Source organism: Protopterus annectens, chromosome 4.part0, assembly GCF_019279795.1.
Source record: "Protopterus annectens isolate FY-2018-M chromosome 4.part0, PAN1.0, whole genome shotgun sequence".
NCBI lineage: Eukaryota > Metazoa > Chordata > Ceratodontiformes > Protopteridae > Protopterus > Protopterus annectens.
In genome coordinates, this window is record NC_056733.1 from 1,305,207,955 (window position 1) to 1,305,233,718 (window position 25,764).

The window sequence follows — 25,764 nt, forward strand, 5'->3', positions numbered from 1 at the left end:
TCTAAAAGTGTGTTGTGCAGTGTTTGATGTTTGGGTTTAAGGTTTAAGACAAAGTAGTAGGCAAGTTTTTCTTGTTTTCAGGTTATAACATTTTATATGTGTTAGTCTGTGATTTTGGAATGTCACAGGAGATGGTGAGATAGGAGATGAGGTTTGAAAAGAGTGAAGTAAAGAGATGGAGTGTATGAGTTGCTCATAGCAGGTTAGGAAACAGGATGTAATAACAGGAGTTAAGAGTAATAGGAAGAATAATGATTGGTTTTGAGATGGATACAATGTTATAATCATTGTTGGGATGTGAGGTAAAAGAGAGTATGAAGAATGGTTGGTCAGATAGAGTTTGGGAAGTATAATAAGTTGTAGTGAGTTAAAGGTGGATGATAGTGTTGCAATTGAAAGGTGAGATGAAAGGGAGGGTGAGGCGAGATGAAGGGAAGGGGTGTTGTAATTGTGGTTGTGTAATTGGTGTCAATTGAGTAGGGGTGTGGTTTGTGGTGTTATAAAAGTAGGACCACTGGGGGTGGGTGGGAATTGGGGGTAGTGTAGGGGAGCGGAGTGAGCCCGAAGGGCGAACGGAGCGGGTGGAGACAATAGAGCAGAATGTGGAGGAAGACAATCAGCAAAGTGCGAGAAACACAACAGGTAAGTCTGGTGGTTAGAAAAAGGTGGACAGAATGCAGAGGTAGGAAGGAAGAGAGTCAGGATACAAGACTGGTAGTTGCTGATAGAGTGCCTGGTGTAAAGGAGAAAAGGTGGTGGATAAGTGTAAGAGGAGACTGAGAACTGAGTGACTGGGAGTTTGTTTCAGGAAGCTTACAGAAGTGGGGTAGGAAATAACAGGGCAGAGGCTAGAACTTAGAAAGGTTACCGAAACGAGGTAGGAGATTACAGCTCAGGAAAATATTACTTTACAGAGTTAATTTGTAAAGCGCCACCTGGTGGTCACTCTTGACATGGCAATGGTTTTGTCCTAGTGGAGATGGGGACGAGGAAGGGAATGGGAAAGGGTAAGTAATGCAAGGGGTAAGACTGTGGAAGAAAAGTAGAAGACAGTGGGAGGGTGGATAAGGCTGCTGGCTAGCCTGCCTGTTTAGTTGGCCAAGACTAGATAATTTAAGAACTTTATTTAGAAGAATTGAAATTACATGTAGTAACAGAGTCAGTATCGATACATACTTTCAATGCCTTTTATAGGTCAAACTTTTCTAGAAGATGTTAGGGGTGGGATTTTCTTAGGTGCCTTAGCGTTACGAGGTCTCCAGAAGGGTGCAGGTAGGTAAATTGTTGCAGGGACAAAATTGGAATACAGTGCTGGCATAAATGTAGAGAGAGAGATTAGGTAGAAGGCTTAAAAGATGCAAAATAAACAGTAGGGAAAATAGTTATACATTCACAGTTAACTTATTTCAACTCCATCAACAACATTGCTTTATGTACTAATAGACATTATGTGAATCAGTTTACAACAAGAGGAAATTTAGTATTCAAACTATCATTAACTTATCACAGTCAGTACTTTTCACACAGGAGAAAAAATAAGTTACAAATGCTAGCATATTAAATTAGTAACTCAAGGTAGCACTAACAAAATTCTGTGCGATCAAGAAAATGCAGTTAGAAACTAGATACTTTATATTTTACATCACGGAAAGTTGTATGTTGTGGTGTTTACTAGCTTCTATACTGCCCTATAGTGGTGCGGCTGTTAAAGAGTGAGGAAGGGTACGGGTTGAGCAGAAGGCTATATGACTTGGCAGAAGGGCTGTTCAAACTATTAAATTACATGGGCTTTGCTGCCAAACCTTGACAGCAGAAAGGGGGACAATTACTAGGACACAATAATAATAAACAGTAGTAATTTACTTTAAGAATTACGCTAGATACACTTATGAAGCTAGGTTTCATACAGCACAGGAAAAAGCCGCTACTTACAATTGTGCAATACAATGTAGCATATACTGAGAGTTGAAATATAGACTTAGTAGTTAAAATGTCCACTTGCTTTATAGGTAATAATATAATACATCTAAGTTGATTTGTTTTGTAGAGAGTAAGTAAATCTAACAAAATGAGGAAGCTCCTAAGAGAGTAAGATAATGTGGGACTATGTGTAGCTACGCAGGTTGCAAGCTGTGTTGCACGTGGGCCACGCTACTTATGCACTATAGTATAACAGGGAAGGCTCAGCCCATCTAAATAGCGTGGAAAACTATATAAAAGTTAATAAGCATTCTAAACAGCTTAATTTTAAGCAATGCAGATTTACAGTTGAGAACTACAGTAAAAATAGAGGCTTATACAAAAAATGTGAGCATTAGGAGACAAAAAATAAAAATATGTATTCATTAAAGAGGTAAAACAAGCACACTGGTGGCAATTGGCGTGAATGTTTAACACAACAAATAACAGTAAGCGAAGCAAAGAAGGAGGCTTACAGGCAAAGTTAGCTTCTGAACGCCAAACAAGTTAGAAGTCAGTCGCTGCCATCAGAATACATAACAAATTACTGTTTGCGAAGCAAACAAGGAGGCTAACAGGCAAAGAATAGCATAAACACCAATCTAATTAGAAATTAGTTGCTAAAATCAGCATATACAGGCGCTTTTGTTAGCGCTGGTGTTGTGAAGCACAAGTGACAGTTATGAGGCAAAATAAGGAGATTTACAAGGAAAAGTGAGTCGCTAAAATATCAAATGCTTGCAGAAACAGTCGCTAACATAAAACAAGCAATACCACGAATGCAAGGCTCATTGGGAGGTTTTTAAAGGTAACGTAGGCTTGATAATGCAAAATACTTACAGAATGCAGTCGCTGCTAGCAGTGTTCACAAGCGCTTAGATAGCGCTATCATTAGAAACAGTGCCGGTTAATAACAAAGTAGTCAGGCAGATAAAAGTTCAAGAAGGCTTTCAAAAAGCAAAACTATAACATACAAACATATCAACAATTATAGATTCTCTTACTGAATCAAGCAACAGAAGCAGGACGCACAGCAGCCAGGTGAGGGGAGGTAGAAGAAAGATGGCGGCACCAGAGATAGGGGTATACTTGTAGGTGTGGAAGGGGGAAGGGGCACAAGGGGAGGGGTAAGAGATAAGCGGGATATGGGTCAGGAAAACGCGAGAAAGATAAGAGGGTGAGAGGTAAGGAGGTAGCCGAGATTGGGTAATAGGAGGAGCTAGTGCAATAAGACAGAGATGGATAGAAAGGAATAATAAAGTAACTTGTGAGATAATGGAAATGAGATAGATGGGAGAACAAGTACAGCAGGAGTAAATGTGTGGATGAGCAGAATCAGGATGGGGCAGAAGTAGTGGAGGGAGGAAGTGAGGGGTAGGATAGCTTTGAAGAGAAGCAAAGTAACAGAGACAATAGAGCAGAATGTGGAGGAAGACAATCAGCAAAGTGAGAGAAACACAACAGGTAAGTCTGGTGGTTAGAAAAAGGTGGACAGAATGCAGAGGTAGGAAGGAAGAGAGTCCGGATACAAGACTGGTAGTTGCTGATAGAGTGCCTGGGTTAAAGGAGAGAAGGTGGTGGATAAGTGTAAGAGGAGACTGAGAACTGAGTGACTGGGGGTTTGTTTCAGGAAGGTTACAGAAGTGGGGTAGGAAATAACACGGCAGAGGCTATAATTTAGAAAGGTTACCGAAACGAGGTAGGAGATTACAGCTCAGGAAAATATTACTTTACAGAGTTAATTTGTAAAGCGCCACCTGGTGGCCACTCTTGGCATGGCAATGGTTTTGTCCTAGTGGAGATGGGGACGAGGAAGGGAATGGGAAAGGGTAAGTAATGCAAGCGGTAAGACTGTGGAAGAAAAGTAGAAGACAGTGGGGGGTGGGTAAGGCTGCTGGCTAGCCTGCCTGTTTAGCTGGCCAAGACTAGATAATTTAAGAACTTTATTTAGAAGAATTTAAATTACATGTAGTTACAGAGTCAGTATCGATTTATACCATGACCCCCCCATTAATATTCCAAAACGTGCACGCTGATAGGCCAGTGTGCACGTTGTAAATCGACTTATACTAATGGAAAAAGGTCCAGTCGCCCGGACTTTTTCCATTAGTATAAGTCTTTTTTAAAACTCTGTCTCGCTATGTTAAATGGGTTTAACATAGCGAGACAGCTTTAAAATAAGCAACGGAGAATCTCTGTTGCTTATTTTAAAGCTGTCTCGCTATGTTAAACCCATTTAACATAGCGAAACAGTTTGTAAAAAGCAAAGGAGATCTTGCTTTCTCCATTGCTTTTTCAAAACTGTTTCGCTATGTTAAATGGGTTTAACATAGTGAGACAGCTTTAAAAAAAGCAACGGAGAATCTCTGTTGCTTATTTTAAAGCTGTCTCGCTATGTTAAACCCAATTAACATAGCGAAAAGTACAGTTTTGTACCTACCATAAATGTAGATGTTCGAAGATCCACATTGCTGCAGTCCTTACACTTGGGTAGTCCGCTGTCCTCGGTCGGCCCGAATATCAAAGTATAAGGCTGACGCCGGTCAAGGCGCATTTGACTGACATCAGGACGTCAGGGTACAAATGCGCATGACCGACGTCATATCCTCAGTCTTTTCTTGCCCCAGATGTCAGAAGACCCTAAAAATAAAGGTCAAAACCAAAAGACAGCAAACAAACAACCAACCACCCTTGCACTAATTATATGTACAATATATACAATATACACAATATTTACAACCCAACCCACACAACCACCTCTAACTACAGAGGGGAAGGAGGGAGGGTAAATTGGACTGCAGCAATGTGGATCTTCGAACATCTGCATTTATGGTAGGTACAAAACTGTACTATGTTCTTCATCTCACATTGCTGCAGTCCTTACACTTGGGTAGAATCCCAAAGCAGAGGTAAGGGAGGATGGCCAAACTACAAGGAAGCAGGAGCTGCCAAAATGCCCTGCAAAACAGCAGTGGCAAAACCAGCCCTGGATTTAGAGTAAAGTGGCAGGTGATAATGCCTAGAGAAAGTATGCACTGAACTCCAAGTAGCTGCCTCCAAAATATCCTTGGTTGCCACTCCCCTCAAAAAGGCTGTCAAAGTGGCAGTAGCCCTAGTGGAATGAGGCCTAATCCCAGCTGGAATCTCCTTGCCATGATGGGAATAACAGAAAGCAATGCAAAACCCAATCCACTTAGAAATAGTTTGTTTTGACACAGGCTTGCCCTGGGAACTCAAAGCAAAAGAAACAAACAACTGCTGAGACTGCCTGAACCCTTTAGTTCTGTCCAAATAATATCGCAACTGCCTGTGTACATCTAAAGTGTGCAAAATCTTTTCCCCTTTATTTTGGGGATTTGCATAAAAAGTAGGCAAATGAATAGTTTGGTTTAAAGCCACACTAGAAACCACCTTAGGCATAAAGGAAGGATTAGTACGAAAGATACCCTATCCTTATGGAAAATCAAGAAAGGCTCAACCGCCATAAGGGCCTGTAATTCAGAAACCCTTCTTGCAGAGGTAATGGCCAACAAAAAGGCAGTCTTCCATGATAAATATTTCAACTCAGAAGTAGCTGCAGGCTCAAAAGATTGTAGAGTGAGTTTCTCCAACACAAAATTGAGATCCCAAGCAGGAGTAGGAGCTCTACGTGGGGGTCTTATATTCTTTGCCCCTCTAAGAAATTGCTTGAACAAAGGATGAGAAAACAATGGAGGGTCACATTCATAGTGAGCTGAAATTGCTGCAGCATGAACCTTAATAGAAGAGAAGGACAAACCTTTGTCCAGTAACTCAGTAAGATATTGAAGAGCCACACTTAAATTAGGCTCAGAAACATCAAAATCCTTTGCTGCACTCCAAAATAAAAATCTCTTCCATTTATCTGCGTACACTTTCCTTGTACTAGGCCTTCTAGCTTCCAAAATCACATTCAAAACTTGTTGTGGAAGTTGAGACCCTCTATGGTTCAAAACAGAATATGCCAGGCTGTTAGGTGAAGAGAGTGAAGTTTGACATTGAGCAAATGGCTGTCCTCCTGTGACAACAGGTGTGGAATCAAGGCAAAGGCCATGGAGGCTTCCGCACCAGACTTCTCAGTAATGGGTACCAGTGCTGTCGAGGCCAATCTGGAGCTATTAAAATCATCCTTGGCTTGTCCTGTCTGACCTTTAGAAGTACCTTCGGGAGGAGAGGCAGAGGTGGAAAGGCATACACATGAAGATTGCTCCAATTGAAAGAAAGAGCATCCACTTTCCAAGCTGTGGGATGAAACCTTTTAGTGCAAAACTTTGGCAGCTGATGGTTTAGTGGAGAAGCGAACAGATCTATGTCTGGAGTTCCCCATGACACTGTCAATTTCTGAAATACAAGAGGATCCAATTTCCACTCGTGGGGATCCATAATTCGTCTGCTCAACACATCTGCTAAGGAGTTCTGTGCTCCTGGCAGAAACCTTGCCTGAAGATTGAGCTGTAAACTGAGAGCAGTCTCCCACAAAATCATTGCTTGCCTGCATAGAGGATAAGAATGTTCCCCTTGCTTGTTGATGTACCACATGACAGTTGTGTTGTCTGTTAGAATCAACACCTGCCCTGGAAGAAGTAAATCCTTGAAAGCTATTAATGCAAACTGGACTGCTAACATCTCCTTCAGGTTGATATGTAGATGTTGTAGTCTGGCAGGCCACTTGTCTTGTATCCACTTTCCATTTAGATGAGCTCCCCAAGCTTTGTCTGAGGCATCTGTCGTTAAAATCTGACTCGCCTCTGGCCGGGTCACAGAGAGTCCCTTGTTTAGGTGACATTCCTGAGCCCACCACAAAAATTCCTTTTGAATGACAGTGTCCAGATCCTGGCAGTGCTGTGTCCATACATTTTTGAGATACCATTGCAGCTTCCTCATATGCAGTTTGGCATTGGGAAGCACCAGAATACAAGATGCCATGAACCCTAAGGCTTGAAGGACTGTCCTTGCAGTCAGCCCGGACTGATGAGATAGTTGATGGAAGTAAAGGGAAAGACTCTTTTGTTTGTCCGGGGTTAAAAAGGCCATCTGGGATGCTGTATTCAGTCTTACACCCAGAAAGCACATGTCCTGAGAGGGTACTAGACTGGACTTTATTTCGTTCACAGAATACCCCAGGCATCTTAGCACTGTTATCACATATTCCAAATGATGAAGAAGCTCTTCCCTTCCTTGAGCCAGAATCAGGCAGTCGTCCAAATAAGGATAGATCTGTATTCCTTTTAGCCTGAAGAAAGCTATCACTGGAGCCAGAACTTTCGTGAATACTCTGGGCGCAGTAGATAAGCCAAAGGGCAACGCAGAGAACTGATAGTGAGAAGTCCCAGCTCGAAAACGCAGATACTTCCTGCAACTTAGTCTGATAGGAACATGAAGGTAAGCCTCCTTGAGATCCAAAGTTACCATCCAATGATCTTTGCCCAGCAGAGGTAAAAGCTGTTGTAACGTCAACATTTTGAACTTGGGAATGTCCAGATAAGTGTTGAGGATAGATAAATCCAAAATTGGTCTCCACGTGTTCCCCTTCTTTGGTACTAGGAACAGGCGAGAATAAAATCCTAGGCTCACTTCTGGCATAGGGACCGGCTGTATGGCCCCTAGTTGAAGTAACAGAGAAATTTGCTTGTGAGCCTCTATTCTTTGTTGAGGAGGAACGTCTGGCATGCCTCTGAAAGGAGGCAAGGTATGGAAATAAAACCTGTAACCTTGGTGTATGATATCCAATACCCATCTGTCTTGGGTAATTAAACTCCAATTTTCTTTGAAAAGTGCCAACCTTCCTCTCAAAGGTGCTGCCAGACGAGAAGGCTCTGGCAGCCGAAAAGGTAGGTCATTGGGTCTGTTTACGAAAGGACTGACCCCTGCCCTCACCTGAAGACTGTGCTGGAGAACTCCCTGTTCTAGGCCTGAAAGAGCCCTGAGCTCTGCCCCTACCACGTCTAGATCTACCCCTAGACTGGGAATCATAAGAAGGATACGTCCACCCTTTAGCAGGCCAATTTCTACTAAACTTTGGAGGCTGAACCTGCAAAAAATCTTTAACAGTCTGCATAGACTTAGCCTTGTCTTCCATTTTCTTTAAAACTGTCTCAACAGGAGAACCAAACAACACATCAGATTGCAAAGGAGCATCTAAAATCCTTGTTTTAACATGGTCAGATAAATTTTGATCCCTCAACCAGGCGTGCCTGCGAAGAACTGACCCAGTGGCAGCCACCCTAGACGAGGCCTGTACAGCATCAAAACCACATTGCAAAGAATGCTTACCCACCTGTTCAGAAACATGTACTAAATCTTGTAACTCTTTACAATCAATACCTTCCGCCAGAGCATCAACCTTAGACTTCAACTGTGAAAGGAGATAGTTTTGGTATTTTAACATGTGAAACTGGCAATTCAAAGCCCTCATAGCTAGAGTGGAAGTAGTATAAACTTTCTTTCCCCATCTATCCAAGGCCCTGGCTTCTTTATCTGTAGGAACCGGATTTTTGACAACAGAAGCCTTAACACCTTTAGGCCCCTGGCTAACAGTTTCTGGGTCTGCCCTAGGACTCTTAAAAAGATACTTATGAGCTTCAGGCACCCTGTAATACCTATCCGGTTTAACAGGAGCAGGAGGCAGAGAATCAGGATTAAGAGAAGCCTCTGTAAAACATCTTCCACTACATCCAAAACAGGAGGTATAGCCAAAGGCCTATGCTGGGGTAAAACAAAATTCCCTAAGCCTTTTCCTGGAATCAGAGAAGTCCTGACCTTCCCACTTAAAATGTTCCCTCATGGAATGAAGAGTTTCTGAAAAGAAAAATCCTCAGGAGGAGAAGCAGAAGGAGTAGAATCATCCACATCAGAATCAGAATAAGGAGAGTACTCCTGCAAGTCTTCAGCCGAAGACTCTGAAACATCCGAAGCCTGCTCAAAACTCCTAGCTCAGGCTCCACCCTAGGTCTCTTATCAGGAGGGGCAAAGAACCCTAATCAGAGTAATCAAATCTTCTGCCATTTTAAGCATATGCTTCTTGGGCACAGTTCCAGAAGAACTAGGGGTGACACCAACTGAAGCTAAACCTGGCCTGCCTCTAGGAGAAGCCTTGGAAACAGAAGGAGAGGGCCTAACCACCCTAGGCAGGGAGGGAGTATAGTAACCTGAGAAGCCCCATCACCCTGGCCTGCCTCCTGAGAGGCCACATCCTGCAATAACAAGGTCTCTCCCTGGGATCCCAAAGAAACCTCCGGTGGAACCACCGGCTCCACCGACACCTCTAAAGAACCGGCGTCCGGTACGGACTGTTCTTCTAGCCTAGGCTTCACTGCTTTGTCCTTGCGCTTCTTTGAAGAAGCGGGCGTCGGAGCATCCGACGGCATGTTATAATTGCACCGCTTCCCAAAGACTAACCTGGCACAATCTAATCTCCTCTTTATAGTGCGCTTATTAAATCTAGCACAAGAGCGACACCCAACAACGTCGTGCTCAGGCCCTAAACAAGGAATACACAAAGTATGATAATCTCTATGCGGTATCTGTTTCCCACAAGAAATACAATTATTCACTTTTTCTGACATCCGGTAAACCACTGAGGCAAGAAAAAACTAAAATATTCCCCAACGGGTACTTAGCCAACTTTGACTCGGTCTGAAACTCCGAAAAATTTCAGAACGCCAACCGGCACTTGCAATACTGCTTCTGCATCGGACCATGCGGCAAAAAAGACTGAGGATATGACGTCGGTCATGCGCATTTGTACCCTGACGTCCTGATGTCAGTCAAATGCGCCTTGACCGGCGTCAGCCTTATACTTTGATATTCGGGCCGACCGAGGACAGCGGACTACCCAAGTGTAAGGACTGCAGCAATGTGAGATGAAGAACATCAGTAAAAAGCAACGGAGATCTTGCTTTCTCCGTTGCTTTTGCCCACAGCTCTGATGTACTGCGTAGGCATACGCATGCGCAGTACATCAGAACTGCCGAGGAATGCCAGACAACTGCGGAAGGGCAGCAAGAAGGCATTATACAATGCCATTATTTAAGAAAAGTAATTTTTTTTTCTTAAATAATGTCATTGTATAATAGCAATAACCCACTTCTGGGTGTGGGTAATGCTGGATTTACCCACGGTTGGCTTGGTTTGGTCCCGAGGGCGAAGACCACGCCAACCGTGGGTAAATCCAGCATTCTATAATCATTAACAGCTATGTGATGTGGAATGACCCACCTCAATCAGCCTACACACATCCTTGCATTCAACAGCACTTTCCGAAAATCAATTTAAAAAGTATAAGATAAATAAATTTAATTTGTGAACAACAAAAGTGATTAAAACTCTACTAAGAACTGATAAGAAGAGGTTCTACACTTGATCTTAGCCAAAAAGCCAAGAAGCATTCTTTACAGTGACAATAGTGCATTCACAGTCTTTCCATAAATGCTATACTATAATGAATTCAAATCTAGAATTATATTTTTTGCTAAACTTTCACACACAAATTTTCATATTCTGGAAAATGGTACAACTTAGACATATATTGTTAGACTATTACCCATTCATAAGCTGTCTCGTGACAGGGAGAAATTCCTCTCAGAGATAATCTTTATGGAGATATCTACAGAAATATGAAAACATATACTGAATATCTAAGATGTGCAACTTGAACTGTAAATATCAATGACACTTTTCTTTACCTAATGCCATGTAACAGTCAAGTAACTTTTTTAAATATTAAAGTACATGTAGAAATAAATGATAAAAAAGCACACACACACACACACACACACACACACACACACAGACCCGAATAAAACCACCACCATGTAAAAATTAACATATTTAATAGTAAAACTGGTAAGCGCTTTTTCACTATATAAAGTAACTTCTTCAGTCCACATTTAAATAGAATTACATCACTACCTGTTACACAACTAACCAATCATAGGAATCACATAATCACATATTTAGAGATACAGGTACCTGATTTCTATAAAACATGAAACAAAGGAAATACTGCTAAACAAAAGTATAAAAGTGTGCAAAAATTACTTCCGCAAACCCCTAGATTTTAATACCAATTATAGAGGGATATGTTCATTTAATCCATGGCCCTTGTGGGACTGCAATGAGATTATTCATCTAACCTCCCTCAACTCAGTCTCATGTTCTACATCTCCCATTCTAATGTCAGTCCTCACCACATGTATAGCTATAAGCAAAGTCTGGAAACAGCTATTTTATATAGTGAAAGAGCTTACCAGTTTTACTTTTAAATACGTTCATTTTTACGTGGTGGTTTTATTAGTGTGTGTGTGTGTGTATCATCGCTTTTCTTGGATTTATTTCACACCACACAGTTGATTCTTTGGGCTTATTTTGCCTGCTTTGTTGTTTCCTATTTTGATCAGGCCCATTGGATTATGGCCGAAGGTTACACTGAGAATCTGAAGCTTGACTGTAACCCACAGAGATGGGTAAGGAGTTCAACTAATGAAAAGTTGGTGAAGTTCCTAAAAATGGATATTAACCCACTTTTATTGGGAGATAAACAGGTGGGTGTTACCAACAATGATGGTGCTACAGGTGAGCGGAAGCTATTTTTTGAGAAGCTGAGACATTTGGAGAATGATTTGTTCAGTTTAAAATGTATACAGCTACAGAGACTGCATTTTGAAGCCTGCCTAGAACTGAAAATTATTCCTAGGGGGTTGCAGGTGCCTACTTATGGCACCCAATACCAAGATTTACTAGCACAACGGCAACAAATTAATCTTGATATGAATTTTAATTATTTGAGACTGCGGATTAAGTACTTTGAACATAGAGAATGTGGACCTAGTACTTCTGTTGAGAAACCATTACAGCTATATGAACTGCTGCCAGCAGACGATGATTATCTAGCACTTTGTGAAGTTACTGATAGTGTCAGCATCTACAAACGCAAGTTAATCAGTAATAAGAGAAAGAAATTAGCCAGAGATTTAGGTGATTTCAGAAATAATAATGCGTTCTCATGGCCACGTACCCTTGGTGCAGGACAAAACCACCACCTGGTGATAAACAGCACCAAGAAAGTACAGTTGTGTACACTTACCATAAATGTAGATGTTTGAGTGTATTCACTGTTGCAGTCATTACATTTGGGTAATCTGCTGGCAGGTTGCCCTCAGTCGGCCTGATTAACAAAGTCTTGGGTCCTGCGTCGGTTGCTGTCCCTTCTTCCATGACGTCAGGTCGTCAGGGGTATAAAACATGCATCCGATGCCATTACATCAGTTTTTCTTGCCCCAGATGTCAGGTGCCCCCCTAATGGGGAGCAAATAAAATTAAAAACACAAAAATATACCTCCAACCAAAAGCAAATACTCCAAAAAGGCTTTTAAGCATAGTAAAGAAGGTAGAGGTATAGCCAGAGAAAAGAAGGGGGCTGGAGGGAGGGTAACCAGGACTGCAACAGTGAATACACTCGAACATCTACATTTATGGTAAGTGTACACAATTGTACTATGTTCTTCGTGTTTCACTGTTGCAGTCATTATATTTGGGTAGATTCCCAAAGCTATGGTTGGGAGGAGGAGTTTATACAGCATTAGGTCCAGCTATAAGGCCCTGCAAGACAGCAGTGGCAAAGCCAGTTCTGGATTTAGAGAAAATTGGTAAATGATAATGCTTGGTGAAAGTATGTACAGAACTCCAGGTAGCAGCTTCTAGAATATCCCTGGTAGGAACACCTCTGAGAAAGGCTTAAGAAGTAGATGCAGCCCTGGTGGAGTGAGATCTGATCCCCTGGGGAACAGGTTTGCCATGGTGCTTATAGCAGAAGTGAATGCAATGGCTTATCCATTTAGAAATGGTTTGTTTTGAAATAGCCTTCCCCTCTGCCCCTGCAGCAAATGCTACCAGCAATTGTTCAGATTTTCTTCTTCGAGATTTAGTCCTGTCCAAGTAGAATCTAAGTTGTCTGTGCACATCCAAGGAATGCAGAATCCATTCCTCTTTGTTCTGTGGACTGGGAAAGAAGGCTGGCAAATGAATGGACTGATTAACAGCCACACTGGAAACCACCTTGGGCATGAAAGATGGATTGGTCCTCAGAGATACCCTGTCCGCATGAAAGATGATGAAAGGCTCCACTGCCATAAGGGCCTGTAATTCAGGCATCCTTCTAGCTGAAGTGATTGCTAAAAGGAAGGCTGTTTTCCAGGAAAGAAATTTTAAGTCCGCAGTAGCAGCTGGCTCGAAAGGAGGTAGAGTGAGTTTTTCCAAAACAAAGTTAAGATCCCAGACAGGGGTAGGAGCTCTCCTGGGTGGTCTCAACTTTGTTGCCCCTCTGAGATACTGCCTGAGCAGGGAATGAGAGAAGAGGGGTGGTTCTGTGTTATAGTGAGCTGAAATAGCTGTAGCATGGATTTTAATAGAGGAAAAAGACAGGCCCTTGTGAAGAATCTCAGTTAAGTACTGCAAAATCTGAGGTAAATTGGGCGCTGCTGTGTTCATTGCTAAAGATTGGTTCGAGGCACAGAATCTTTTCCATTTGTCAGCATAAGATTTTCTAGTACTAGGTCTTCTCGCCTCCAAGATGACATCCATCACAGGTTTGCTGAGGGATGATAAGGGTGAATTTAAGTGATAAGCCAGGCTGCAAGATTCAATGTTAGAAGCTGAAGGTGCAGAATTTGGTTTTCCTGCTGAGACAGCAAGGAAGGGGTCTGAGGCAGGTGCATGTAGATACTGGTGACACACTGCGCAGGAGTGGGTACCAGTGTTGGCGTGGCCAGTCAGGAGCAATCAAAATCATTCTTGGTTTGTCCTGTTTGACTTTTAGCAGAACTTTGGAGAGCAGAGGCAGAGGGGGAAAGGCGTAAACTGACAGGTTTTTCCAGCTGAAGGACAGAGCATCCACCTTCCAGGCTTTTTATTGGGGAGTCCTTGTGCAAAACTTGTCCAACTGATAGTTCTGGGGGAAGGCAAATAGATCTATGTCTGGGCTCCCCCACTTGCTTGTCAACATGTTGAAAATCCGTAGTTCCAGTTTCCACTCGTGTGGGTCCATGAGATTTCTGCTTAGTTCGTCTGCCAGTGTATTCAATTTTCCTGGCAGGAACTGAGCTTGTAGGTGCACTTGATAGCTCAAGGCTGTGTTCCACAATGCCATGGCTAGTCTGCAGAGGGGGTAAGAATGTGTACCCCCCACTCGTTTATGTACCACATAACAGTGGTGTTGTCCGTCCTTACCATTAGTTGCCCTGGTAGAATGTAATCCTTGAAGGCTGTCAGAGCATTCTGTACAGCTAACATTTCTTTTTGATTGATATGTAGGTGCATTTGGATTTGGGTTCCATTTGCCCTGACTGCACTTTCCTGCCAGGTGAGCCCCCCCCCATACATAGTCTGATGCATCTGTAGTTAGGGTTTGGGCGGCAGGGGGTAGTGTGAATGGCAGTCCCTTGTTTTGGTGGCAGGCCTCTGCCCAACATAGGAATTCCAGGCGTAGGCAAGGTATGATAGGAATCATTGTTTCCAGGCTGTGACGATGTTGACTCCATAGACTTTTTAAGTACCACTGTAGTTTCCTCATATGCAGTCTTGCATATGGAATTAGAAGAATGCAGGAGGCCATGAACCCATTTGTCTTGCAGATATCAGGGTTTTTGTGGCCACTTGTTTGAAGTAAGTTACTAATTGAATTTGCTTCTCTGGCATGAGGAAAGCCATTTGGGCAGTTGTATTCAAGCTTGCACCCAGGACAGTTGTGATTTCTTTTCGTTTATGGTGTACCCCAGACAAGTTAGAACCCTTTTTACAAATGCCAGATGATTTAGAAGTATGCCCTGGTTTTCTGCCTGAATTAGACAATCGTCCAGGTATGGATAGATTTGAATATTTCTTTGCCTGCAAAATGCAATAACTGGAGCCAGGCACTTTGTGAATACCCTGGGCGCAGTAGACAAGCCAAAGGACAGTGCAGAGAACTGATAATGCAAGTAGCCTGCTTTGAAGCGTAGGTATCTTCTGCAAGACTCCCTGATTGGGATGTGCAGGTATGCTTCTTTTAAATCTAGAGTTGCCGACCAGGCATCTTTGCCTAGCATAGGAAGTAGCTGGTGAAGAGTCAGCATCTTGAATTTTGGAATGCCCAGAAAGGTGTTTAGAAGTCGATAGGTCCAGAATTGGACACCATGATTAGTCTTTTCTGGGTACCAGAAAAAGCCTGGAATAGAAACCCTTGTCCCTTTTCCTCTTCAGGTACCGGTTGAATAGCCCTCATGTTTAAGAGGGAAAGTACTTGTTTCTGAGCCTCTGCCCACTGATTTGGGGGCAGGTCTGGCCACCCGTTTGGTGTTGACAATGTGTGGAAATGAAATCTGTATCCCTGGGACACTATATTTAAAACCCATTTGTCCTGGGTTATGAGTTCCCAGTTCTTTACATGAAGAGCAATTCCCCGCCCCCAAAGGGACGGCTAAAAGGTAAGTGCTTGGTAAGTTTAAAAGAAAGTCATTGAGACTGTTTACCATAGGGAGGTGTTATTTCCAGATTTGGAAGTGGATGCCCCCCACTGCTTAGATCTGAGAGTCCCCTGGGACTGAAACCTGGTGTTTTTGGTGTGTCTGGGTTTGGCTTGAGTGGATCTGGAAGGAGCTGGAAAAGAACAATTCTTAGTAGGCCAGTGCCTACTAAATCTTGGAGGTTGTACTTGTAAGAAGTCTTTAACAGTTTGCATAGATTTAGCTTTAACTTCCATCTTTTTCAGAACTTCTTCAGCCTTATTGCCAAACAGGAAGGCCAAACAGGTGGTACTGATTTAAAGGAGCATCCAACAATTTCGCTTTAACATGATCAGGCAAAGATTGCTCCTTAAGCCAAGCATGCCTCCTAAGCACAGACCCAGTAACAGCAGCCCTGCATGAGGCCTCTAAAGAATCAAAACCACATTGCAAAGTATGTTTTCCAACTTGTTCAGCAGAATGCAATAAATCCTGTAAATCTTTATTTTCCACACAGTCAGGAATCAACATCATTTTGTTTAAGTAGTCCAATAGTATGCGGTTGATATTTTAACATATGAAATTGTCAGTTTAAAACCCTGATTTCCAAGGTTGCAGAAGTATAAACCTTCTTACCCCATCAATCCAGCGCCCTGGAGTCTCTATCAGAAGGGGCAGGATTTTTAACAGTAGAAGCCTGAATGCCCTTGGGCCCCTGAGAAATGGTTTCTGGATCTGCAACAGGATTTTTGAAAAGGAACTTGTGGGACTCAGGAACCCTGTAGTATCTGTCAGGTTTACTAGGAGCCGGAGGCAGGGAATCAGGAGCCATACTGGATCCCGAAAACACAACATCAACAATGTCTAGTACAGGAGGTATAGCCAAAGGCCTATGCTGAGGTAGAAGAAGGAAATCCCTAAGCCTCTTTTTTTGAATCAGAAATGCTCCCTTAAGGTATGCAAAGTTTCCCCAAAAGAAAAATCCTCAGCAGGGGAAGCAGAGGAGATGGAATCCTCTGCATCAGAATCCTCATAAGTAGGTATGGACAAATCCAGGTCATTAGAAGAGAGTCAGAAGAAAGAGAAAACTGATCAGAAGATTCATAATCAAGCTCAGCCCTAGGCCTCTTGGGGGGGGGGGGGGGTTGACTACCCCTGATTAGAGTAATTAAATATTCAGCCATTTTGATCATTGGTTTTTAGCATAGGGGCCTGAACATGTGGCCTGGCTGTCGTTTTTTAGACACAGATCGAGATTTAGAACTTAGTAATGAAGGTGGAGTCTGTTTAATATGCAAGTCTGTAGGCCTGAATACACCCTCAGAAGCCGGTGCCTGCACAGCGGCTCCGGACCCATCCAAGGTAGAGACATCCACGGGTTCCATTGGTGAAGCATCTCGCAGCATACAGGACTCCGAATGGGTCTCAGTAGAGGCCTACGAATCAGAATTAGCGGGTATCAGGGGCTGCAAAAGTGCCTCACTGAGTACCGGCGAACTGGCGACTGGCTTAGGAGAAGCGTTGTAGGCAGTTCTGGACCTCGGCAGCCTGTCTCTGTCTTTATCTTTGCATTTTTTCGGAATCCCAGTAGTCGGATGGCTAACCGACGACTGGATAATTAAACAGAGAACCAAAATACTTGGAGGCAAAAATGTACCGACGACTGATAGTGTGCTGATTAAATAAAGCACAAAACCGACAGCAAGGTATGTCATGGTCAGAGCCTAGGCAAGGAATACAGTACGAATTAAAATCTTTGTGAGGTATTTGCTTTCCACAAGTAATGCAATTATTGACTTTTACTGACATCGGTAAAGAGCAAGAAAAGTTTCCCCAACAGGGTACATAGCTTTAAGTTGAAGACTTTGGTTCTGAAACTCGAAAACGAAAATTTCAGGAGTCGGCCGACCAGCACTTGCGAACTGCTTCTGCTTCGGGCACCGCACGGCAAGAAAGACTGATGTAATGGCATTGGATGCATGTTTTATACTCCTGACGTCATGGAAGAAGGGACAGCAACCGATGCACGACCCAATACTTTGTTAATCAGGCCGACTGAGGGCAACCTGCCAGCAGATTACCCAAATGTAATGACTGCAACAGTGAAACACGAAGAACATCCCATTGAATCTTATATAAATAATGTCTGTGGTGAGACTGGTGATGTACATAGTCCAATAGCACATAATTCAACAACCAGCAGCACCTCTGTTTATGCTACACCTCCCAATAACATGGCTGGAACTTTGGGCATTAAAAGTGGTTTTGTGGCCACTGGCTCTAAGACAGAGAATTTGCAGATGCCTGTTGTCAGGCTGAAAACCAATATGACTTCGGCGGATCCATTTTTTTCTCTACCTCTACCAATAAAGACAATGGATATGAGAACCAGACGTTGGTCCAGCAGAGCTTGACGGAAGTGGAAATATCAGAGCGAAGGAATGGACAACAACATGTCCATAAAGAGAATGTTGACAGTACAAAATGGCTGTTAGTGTGGAATATTTCCAACAAGGTACTTTCTGATATTACGTGTTTTATACTTAATACAGGATTGACTTTTATTCCGGCCCATAGAGCCGATCATGCAAATACTGTTACTGACTTACGTCTTTTTGCCAGACAACTTATGTTGAAATTGATATACAAAAGTGAAGGTAGTGACTAACACTATGACTTTTAAACATCCTATTACTTTTATACCTACAAACCACCCAGTTTTAGATGTGTTTTTGAAGCTGTGTGAACAAGATTTCTCATATTTATTTCTTGATAATAACAGAAGATATAGTTTAAATAATTTAACTTTTGCAGAGCATCAGGCATTGAACCAACTAATGAGTGATGATTCAATAGCTATTAGGCCAGCAGATAAAGGTGGTTTAATTGTTATGAATTCTGATTATTTTAAAAAGATGACAGATATATGTACTAGCATCACTCAACATACTAACATTTCTCAAACAGATGTTGAAAGTATGATATCCAACTTTAGGGCCTCACTGTATAATACTTGGATTGAGGGGGCAAACACCACTGGTTCTGTGTTTCCAAGGATCACCCAAGATTCATAAGAATCCATTGCTCCCCCTTTTAAGACCCACTGCTGCAGGGACAGGGTGGCTCACTGAGCCACTCTCTATGTTGAAAAGTTGCTACGTCCCATACTGGATGGGTAAGGTTACGTACCGAGGGACACAGAGCATGTTTTGAATGATCTATATATGTTTAGTAAGAGTAGCTTATATGTTGAGGGATGTATGTTGGTGACCTTAGATGTGAGATCACTTTTCAAAGTAATTACAAATGAACAAGGAATCAGGATGGTAAAGAACTTTTTATCACATTACAGTACTGATTATTATTTTCATTAGTGTTCTGCCGTAGCTAAGGGCACTCTGCCAATGCAGTTCTAGCATGATGGGAGACACAATTTGTTATGAAATTGGAATGGTGGGGTATATGTATTCCCTTCTTTAGAAGGTTTGTGAATGACCTCTTTCCGATATGATGTGGCACTGAACAAGGTTTGCATGACTTCCTGGAATATTTACATAGTACTACCTCATTTCTGGAGTTTACCATGAAGTTATCGCTGTGTGAGACTGACTTTCTTGATGTAAAGGTGTTTAAGACTCAGGACAATAGGCTTTCAACTAGTCTGTTCAGAAACGAATGTTATCATTCTGCTTGTGCACATGGGAATAGCTTGCACCCCTCACATATATTTCGCAGTGGGAATTAAGGTCGGGTGGCATGATGCCAGGGTAATCCTATGGGCTAGACTTGTAAAGGCTCCAGGGCCATTAACTAACTATAACAATAACTATTTAGGTACAATTGCTCTCAGACTCTTTAGTCCTAGATTATCAACACAGTCACATATCCAAATATCAAAAAAAATAATGTATGAAAGACACTGACACTTAAAAGTTCTTCTCTACTTACTAAATCTTCTCCACATTACTTGAACACACCTTCAGAAATCTGATGTTCGGTATCCTAAATTCAAAATGATTATACTGCAAAATATAACACTTGGCTGACTTCAGTTATTCTCATTCCTTTGAATTAAATCTTATTCCTCATAAATCAAATCTCCAGCATCCAAAATTCATAACAGCAAGTGTCAAGGATGAATCGGACCAAACAAAAAGCAAACTGAAACACAGCATGGCATTGAACTTCATGTTCAGCAGCTCAAGAGTTGCAGTTCATTCCCAGCTATTTTTACAGTGATGTGCGTAAATGATATTTATAGCTTATGCCAGCTAGTCTGCATTGCTTACTTTGTCATGCCAACACCTTTTTTAGTTTACTGGTCTACGTGCAAGTTATCTGTTATTTGAAAAGTGTGTGTGTGTATGTGTATGTGTGTGTGTGTGTGTGTGTGTGTGTGTGTGTGTGTGTGTGTGTGTGTGTGTGTGTGTGTGTGTGTGTGTGTGTGTGTAAGAAATTTCAAAGAACTGAGATGGTAAGTGAATAACTTAACATAAATGGCTAAATGTGGGAAATGCTTACTCTGACTGAAGTTTTATCTTGTGGCAGTGAGAATTACAATATTTAAATAAACTCTAAAATAAAAACAAGAAGAAAGAAAAAATTCTTTATGTGAAATACTAACTGAATGGCAAGCTATGATGATTCACAATGCTATTTTACACCTCGGGTCACAAAATAAAAAGTAACTTAGAATGGTTTGGTTCAGCTACTCTGATCAAGTTCTATTCATGTCATTTTAAAAGCATGTTTGCCAAACCTGAATTAGCTTAGACCTAGATTTTTTCTAGTGGAGCACTTAAAAAAAAACATCCTATGCTTGCAATATGTGATCATGGTGGTGTGCACAGCTTTAATAAGAGAGGAATGACCACTTTATAGACAAAGATGATTCATTTAAATGCTGCAATATGCAAGTGGTCTTTTACACTTTACTGCTTATGAATTCAAACAGCAATCTGTCTGTAGAAAAGTATAGATCTGTTACTAAACAGCTTACAGCCTACTCCAGCATACATAGTTTTAGGTGAGGAAATTTCAAAATAATATTTATCTCTGTACTTAGGTAACATTCTTGCTGCAGTGGTGGGAAGGCAAGCAATTAATTCAATGCATTTCAGGATAACAAAAAAAACATTTGATACCTGTGGACCATCTTCTCGTCTGCTGGCAGTCACTTTTTCCAAGTTCCTAAAACCTGCACTGTGCACTCCCAACAACCTGGATTTAAAAATAGAACCAAACCTAATCCATCACAAAGCACAAGACTGTCAGGTGACATATCAAGAGATCTGAATTCAGCTCCAACAATAGCCACTCCACGGTGCAGTACGAAAACATGGTGCAATGCAAGATGACTGCTCTGCTCAACAAGCCTTTACAGCCAGCCTTTTCGTACCACAAAGAAGCAAGATGCCAGTGACAGACTAAACCCTTCTGCAAAAGGATCCATCAAGATTATCCTACAACTTTACAGACAATATCCCATTCTTCCTCTGTGCCACACAGTACGGATCTTCCATGACAGTAAACACTGTGTACTCATTGTTCTTTTGTCGCCTCAAGTGAAAATAAGCAAAGAAAAGTATCTCCATGTAATTTTAATTTGCCAACTAAGCTCTCATTAGATGTCAAGAAGCAATGCGGATTATTAAAAACTGTTTAATCTGCCCTTCTTCTGAACTGAATTTGATAGGTGTCCACAGTCTGCTTCTAACTATGACTGCAGCACTGCCAGCCCCAATCCAAATTTGTCAGGCATTTAGGCATAACTACTGCTACCTGATGGGAAAGAAGAGAAGAGAAGACCCTTCCCACACAAACACCCCCATAGCATTCTTTGGAACATTAGGATGCTTCTTTTCCTAGCTGCTGACAGGCACAGCTAGGCGAGTGGAAAAGCAGTCTCTAATAGCCATCATGTGACCCAGAGCTGTCAGTGTATGCAGCCTAGATATACGATAAACCTGCCAACCAATCGTTACAGCTGCAGCTCTCCCCTTTCTGTAGCAGTCCTGCTGTGTAGAGTTGAGTGTTATAGGAGGCCCTCTGCCTTTCATTTAATGTTTTGCACGAAGCAACTCACATGACTGCCTGTGTCATCTCAGTTCATGACTCTGAGCTCTGAATTACAGTAGAGTAGAGTACAAACTAAAATGGTACAGCCTGGCTGTATTTACTTTTCAAAAATGATTCCTTACCAATCTCAGCCACACTCCCCTTGGGAAAGCTCGAGTTTATAATGCACTTACAACAGCAACTGAATCAATTCCCTTCGTACAAGTAAATGATTCTGCCATAGCATACGTCTCTCTCACTGAAGAAATGCTCATCCCACCATTTTCTGTCACCTTGTTTAAGAAAGTTAAAAGTGATACAATGCTGACTGCTATATTTAACAGAAACATTAATGCAATTTAGCAGCAATAAAGATAAGCATGTTTCCACTTCATGATTTATCATGGGACTGTATTACTTTTCCTTTACCAAAGTGCCATGACAGCTCACTTCGTCACCGATTTTGAATCAGGATAATCATGTGTATTCATTCTTTCTACTACCAAACCCAATGGTGCCAATCTAAAACTGTTCAATTAATCAGAGCCAGGAATTAAACTCTTGCTGTACATGTTTGACACCTGAATCATGCTCTTTTCACTAAGGTAGCCCTTTGTGACAAAATGGTACCCTAATGGAAGATCACACGGTAATAATAAAAGTCAGGGTAGCACGTTTATTTTAGAGGTTTGTTCTGAGCCTATCTACGAAGGACAGATAAAATACTGTTCCCCCAAACACCACATATACACACCAAACAAACAACAATGCTGATTTGCCAGAGAAGGCAACGAGCCACAATCTTTCTGCTTTCTTTGACAGAAATCAGTAAGAGACAATATTATGCTCCTTTGACAGAAATCAGTAAGAGACAATATTATGCTCCTTTGACAGAAATCAGTAAGAGACAATATTATGCTCCTTCTGCTGAGTAGTGGTGGTTTACTTTCAACAGTTAAATTTAACTGTAAACCTGGTGGCAGTGACGGTGTCAGTGTAATTACTGTAATCATTTTAACAAAAAAATCAATGATCAGTTGAAACCATGATCAAAGGCTTCTCTGCATGTATTACAATGGAAACGCAAAGTTGAATAGCGACATATACTGCGACATATACTGCAGTGACAGGTTGAAGATAAAGTAAAATAGGGATCTGTGACAAATGTGCAAATTATTCATAATACAGAAAACTGCAATTCTGGGATAGGAAGCAAACACAAAAATAAGGTTTTGCCTCTCCCATTTGGTTATGCACCTCACACCCCATCTTGTTAACTTACACAATTAACTGTAAGACTGCCATGTAATTAAAGAAAGAGAAACAGTTGGGTTTTGATAAAACTGACATTTTCCCTTCTTCAGTATATGGTAAAACTGGAATGGGAAAACAACAGCTTCAAAAACACAATGCTTTAAACTACTTACATTCAAACATGGTGTTTTGGAAAGGTGTATGCTGTCAAACACAATCAGAGAATACAAGTTAAAGAACTTACCAGCGCTGCATGTTCCTCTTTATTACAAGTATGGTGCAGCAATAGGAAATATTTTTTTAAATGGGAAGCAGAAGACAGAGAAGATGAAGCAATAAATTTGTACTTTGTTGTCATTATTGCATAACAAACCAACAGTTAAGAGATATTGAGAAAATAAATACGACATGTATTTTATTTCAAAATACTGAAAACTGACATTTGAAGGTAATACTTCTACAGAAACTGTTACCGTAACGAAGTTCTCAATATATTTTTCCAAACCATTAACACAATAATAGTACAATATTACTTGATGCGTACATGTAGTAAAAATCTAACACCTAATACAGGAGGTAATATGCAAGGCAGGCAACTTTTTTTTTGGTATACAACAGTAAGTTGCACTAGAACCAAAACTGATAGAACATTATATTCACAATATGTTCTAAAAAAATAACATTACTACCTCTGATTCATAATATGAAAAAAAATACCCAAATTAGAAGGCAAAACACAGCAAAATACATGCAGTGTCAAATAATTTGGGAAATTAAGCGTTACTTCTCTACGTTTTCATGAAGCTATTCAGCGTGAGTAAGTGACATGGAAACACTCACAACTGGCCAAAGAGGTGACATTTGTAACACAAATGTAAAACTTGTCATCAGAATACCGACAGCGAAACAATTCTTAGTAAGTTTTAGCTGGTGATTTGGAAATGATGCACAAAATGAGACAATTACTAATGCACCATATTAAAAATAACAGTCAAGAACAAGCTGGCACAGTCTGAAGAAAGAAAATAGCAACCTATTTAATGGAGACAAAAAGAAGAGTTTTTTTTCACAGATACGGTGTCAGATAATAGGAAAATACTTCATGAAGAAGACTCCTACTGAATAACTGTTGCTTTTAATCCCACTCCCTGCAGATTATGGATTCATTGAGCTTCCCGTCATATCAGCACCCTCTATCTTGTGGGAGAGAAATGGCAACATGAACAGTTATCCTTAAACCCATCAAGACTTTTTAACTAAGAATGCAAAGAACAGGAATAAAAACAATTCTTAAGATGGTTGTGTTCTTTTGCAATTTATAACAGGGATGGGAAAAATAAAATGCTGCTTAAATAAAACCAGCAACTTATCCAATAGGTAGAATATAGGCAAACTAGGGGAGCTAAACAGTCAAAGTCTGCTACCAAAATATGTTTCACTGTAAAGTACATGCAGTAATATAGGCCTGGGAAATCTCAACATTTAGGTTCAGAAGTTTTAGTCAGTACTTTTAGGACGCTACCTGAAGACAAAATGCTGCAAAGTGAACATAAGACAATCCCTAATGGTGAATGCCAAGCAAAATAAGGAGTAAATAACATGGGCAAACTGCCTTTCAACAAAGTCTTTTCTGAAATGCAACCTTCTTAATACAAACTGCTGAAATGGCACAGCCCATGAAACTTTTTTACATTTGTTTACTATATTGTGAGACCTCTGTACACAAGTGATTTTTTCATCCTTCCAGGGCGTCTTTTCCACATGTTTGTGTGACTCTGGAGTTAGTGCTTTTAGGGCTTGTCCCTGGAGTTTTTTTTTTTTTTTTTTGCTATTATCCACAAGCATGGATCGATCAGGTTACAGTCAGTGGGCTGTGACTAGACTTCTTGTAAAGGGTCCTAAAAATACTTTTTGTATCCTGGGAGAAGTGTACCAACTATCAGATTAAGTTGGTACAGTGAGGACAGATCATTATTAGGTAAACACTACAGCTTCAGATCTTCAGCAGTATCTCAGTCAGCAGGTCCCTTTTCTTCTCTGAACATGCTTTTATGAGGAGCAGCTCACAGACCACATTCTTAGCAGTTCTTCCTGGTCAGCCTCATGGGAGTTTTTACACAGTTATTTGCTAAAAAGGAAACCCAATTTGCATTCCTTTATTTATTTCCTGGCATTAACCATCAATCAAGTGACTGGCGGATCTAGTATGACGACCTAACCTTCTCACAGTCTCTATACAAAGACAGGAAGTCAGGTGGTTTTTGCAGAGATGCTCTTGAAGATTTGGAATTACAGTACATTAACAGCAACAGTCTTCTTCTGAGGTAGTTTCAGCAAGCAGGTCCTTAATTCTTCTCCATTCCTAAGAAAAGGAAAGGAGTTTTAGGAAGACCCTGCAGGACCGCCTTGACAAAGCCTGCTCCTCCTTGAGCTAAACATGTGGCAGAAAGGCATAAGTTTTTTACCAGGCTTCAGCAACACTAATATGGTACATGGAAACTCCCTTAAAAAGTTTTGGAAGGGCTGAGCTCAGTGACACAGAAGGATAAAGCTCAGACTACAAACTGGACAACCAGAGCTCCATGTTATCAGCTTGAGAGCTGCAGGAAGTGGGTGGGAGGGGACAGGACTGAGCAATTTACGTTAGCTCGAGCATTCTGGTGGGAGGAGAGGCTGTCTTGTCTGCTACAACACCAAATCCCACTGGATGACAGGAAAATGGTGTGTATCAGACAGACCATGGACATTTGCATAGCTTCTTTCAATCTGCTTCAGCAGTAGTCCTTTGAGGGGGTATGGCTTCCTAGACAGCGTGTGTACAGAATGTTTACATCCTACCAGCAGAAGACGCACAAATAGACGTGCATATCAGCTGACAGAGTGGGGAAGTTAAGGCTTTTCAACAGACTCGCCTGATGGCCTCTCAGAACCGTCTCACACCCCTGGTGAACAGGACATGAAGACGCCCAATTGGCTGCAGGGGACAAACAGGTGACAA

The 25,764-nt window shown here is 41.4% G+C and overlaps 1 protein-coding gene and 1 non-coding gene across 6 annotated transcripts in view; both read right to left on the reverse strand.

Annotated features, from left to right (window-relative positions):
* ACSL6 (acyl-CoA synthetase long chain family member 6) overlaps positions 1 to 25,764 on the reverse strand; it is a 1,926,773-nt gene that overhangs the window by 789,988 nt on the left and 1,111,021 nt on the right. The window lies entirely within an intron of this gene.
* LOC122800579 lies at positions 10,171 to 10,365 on the reverse strand. The gene has a single exon (XR_006364590.1). It is a non-coding gene; the product is annotated as a U2 spliceosomal RNA (small nuclear RNA).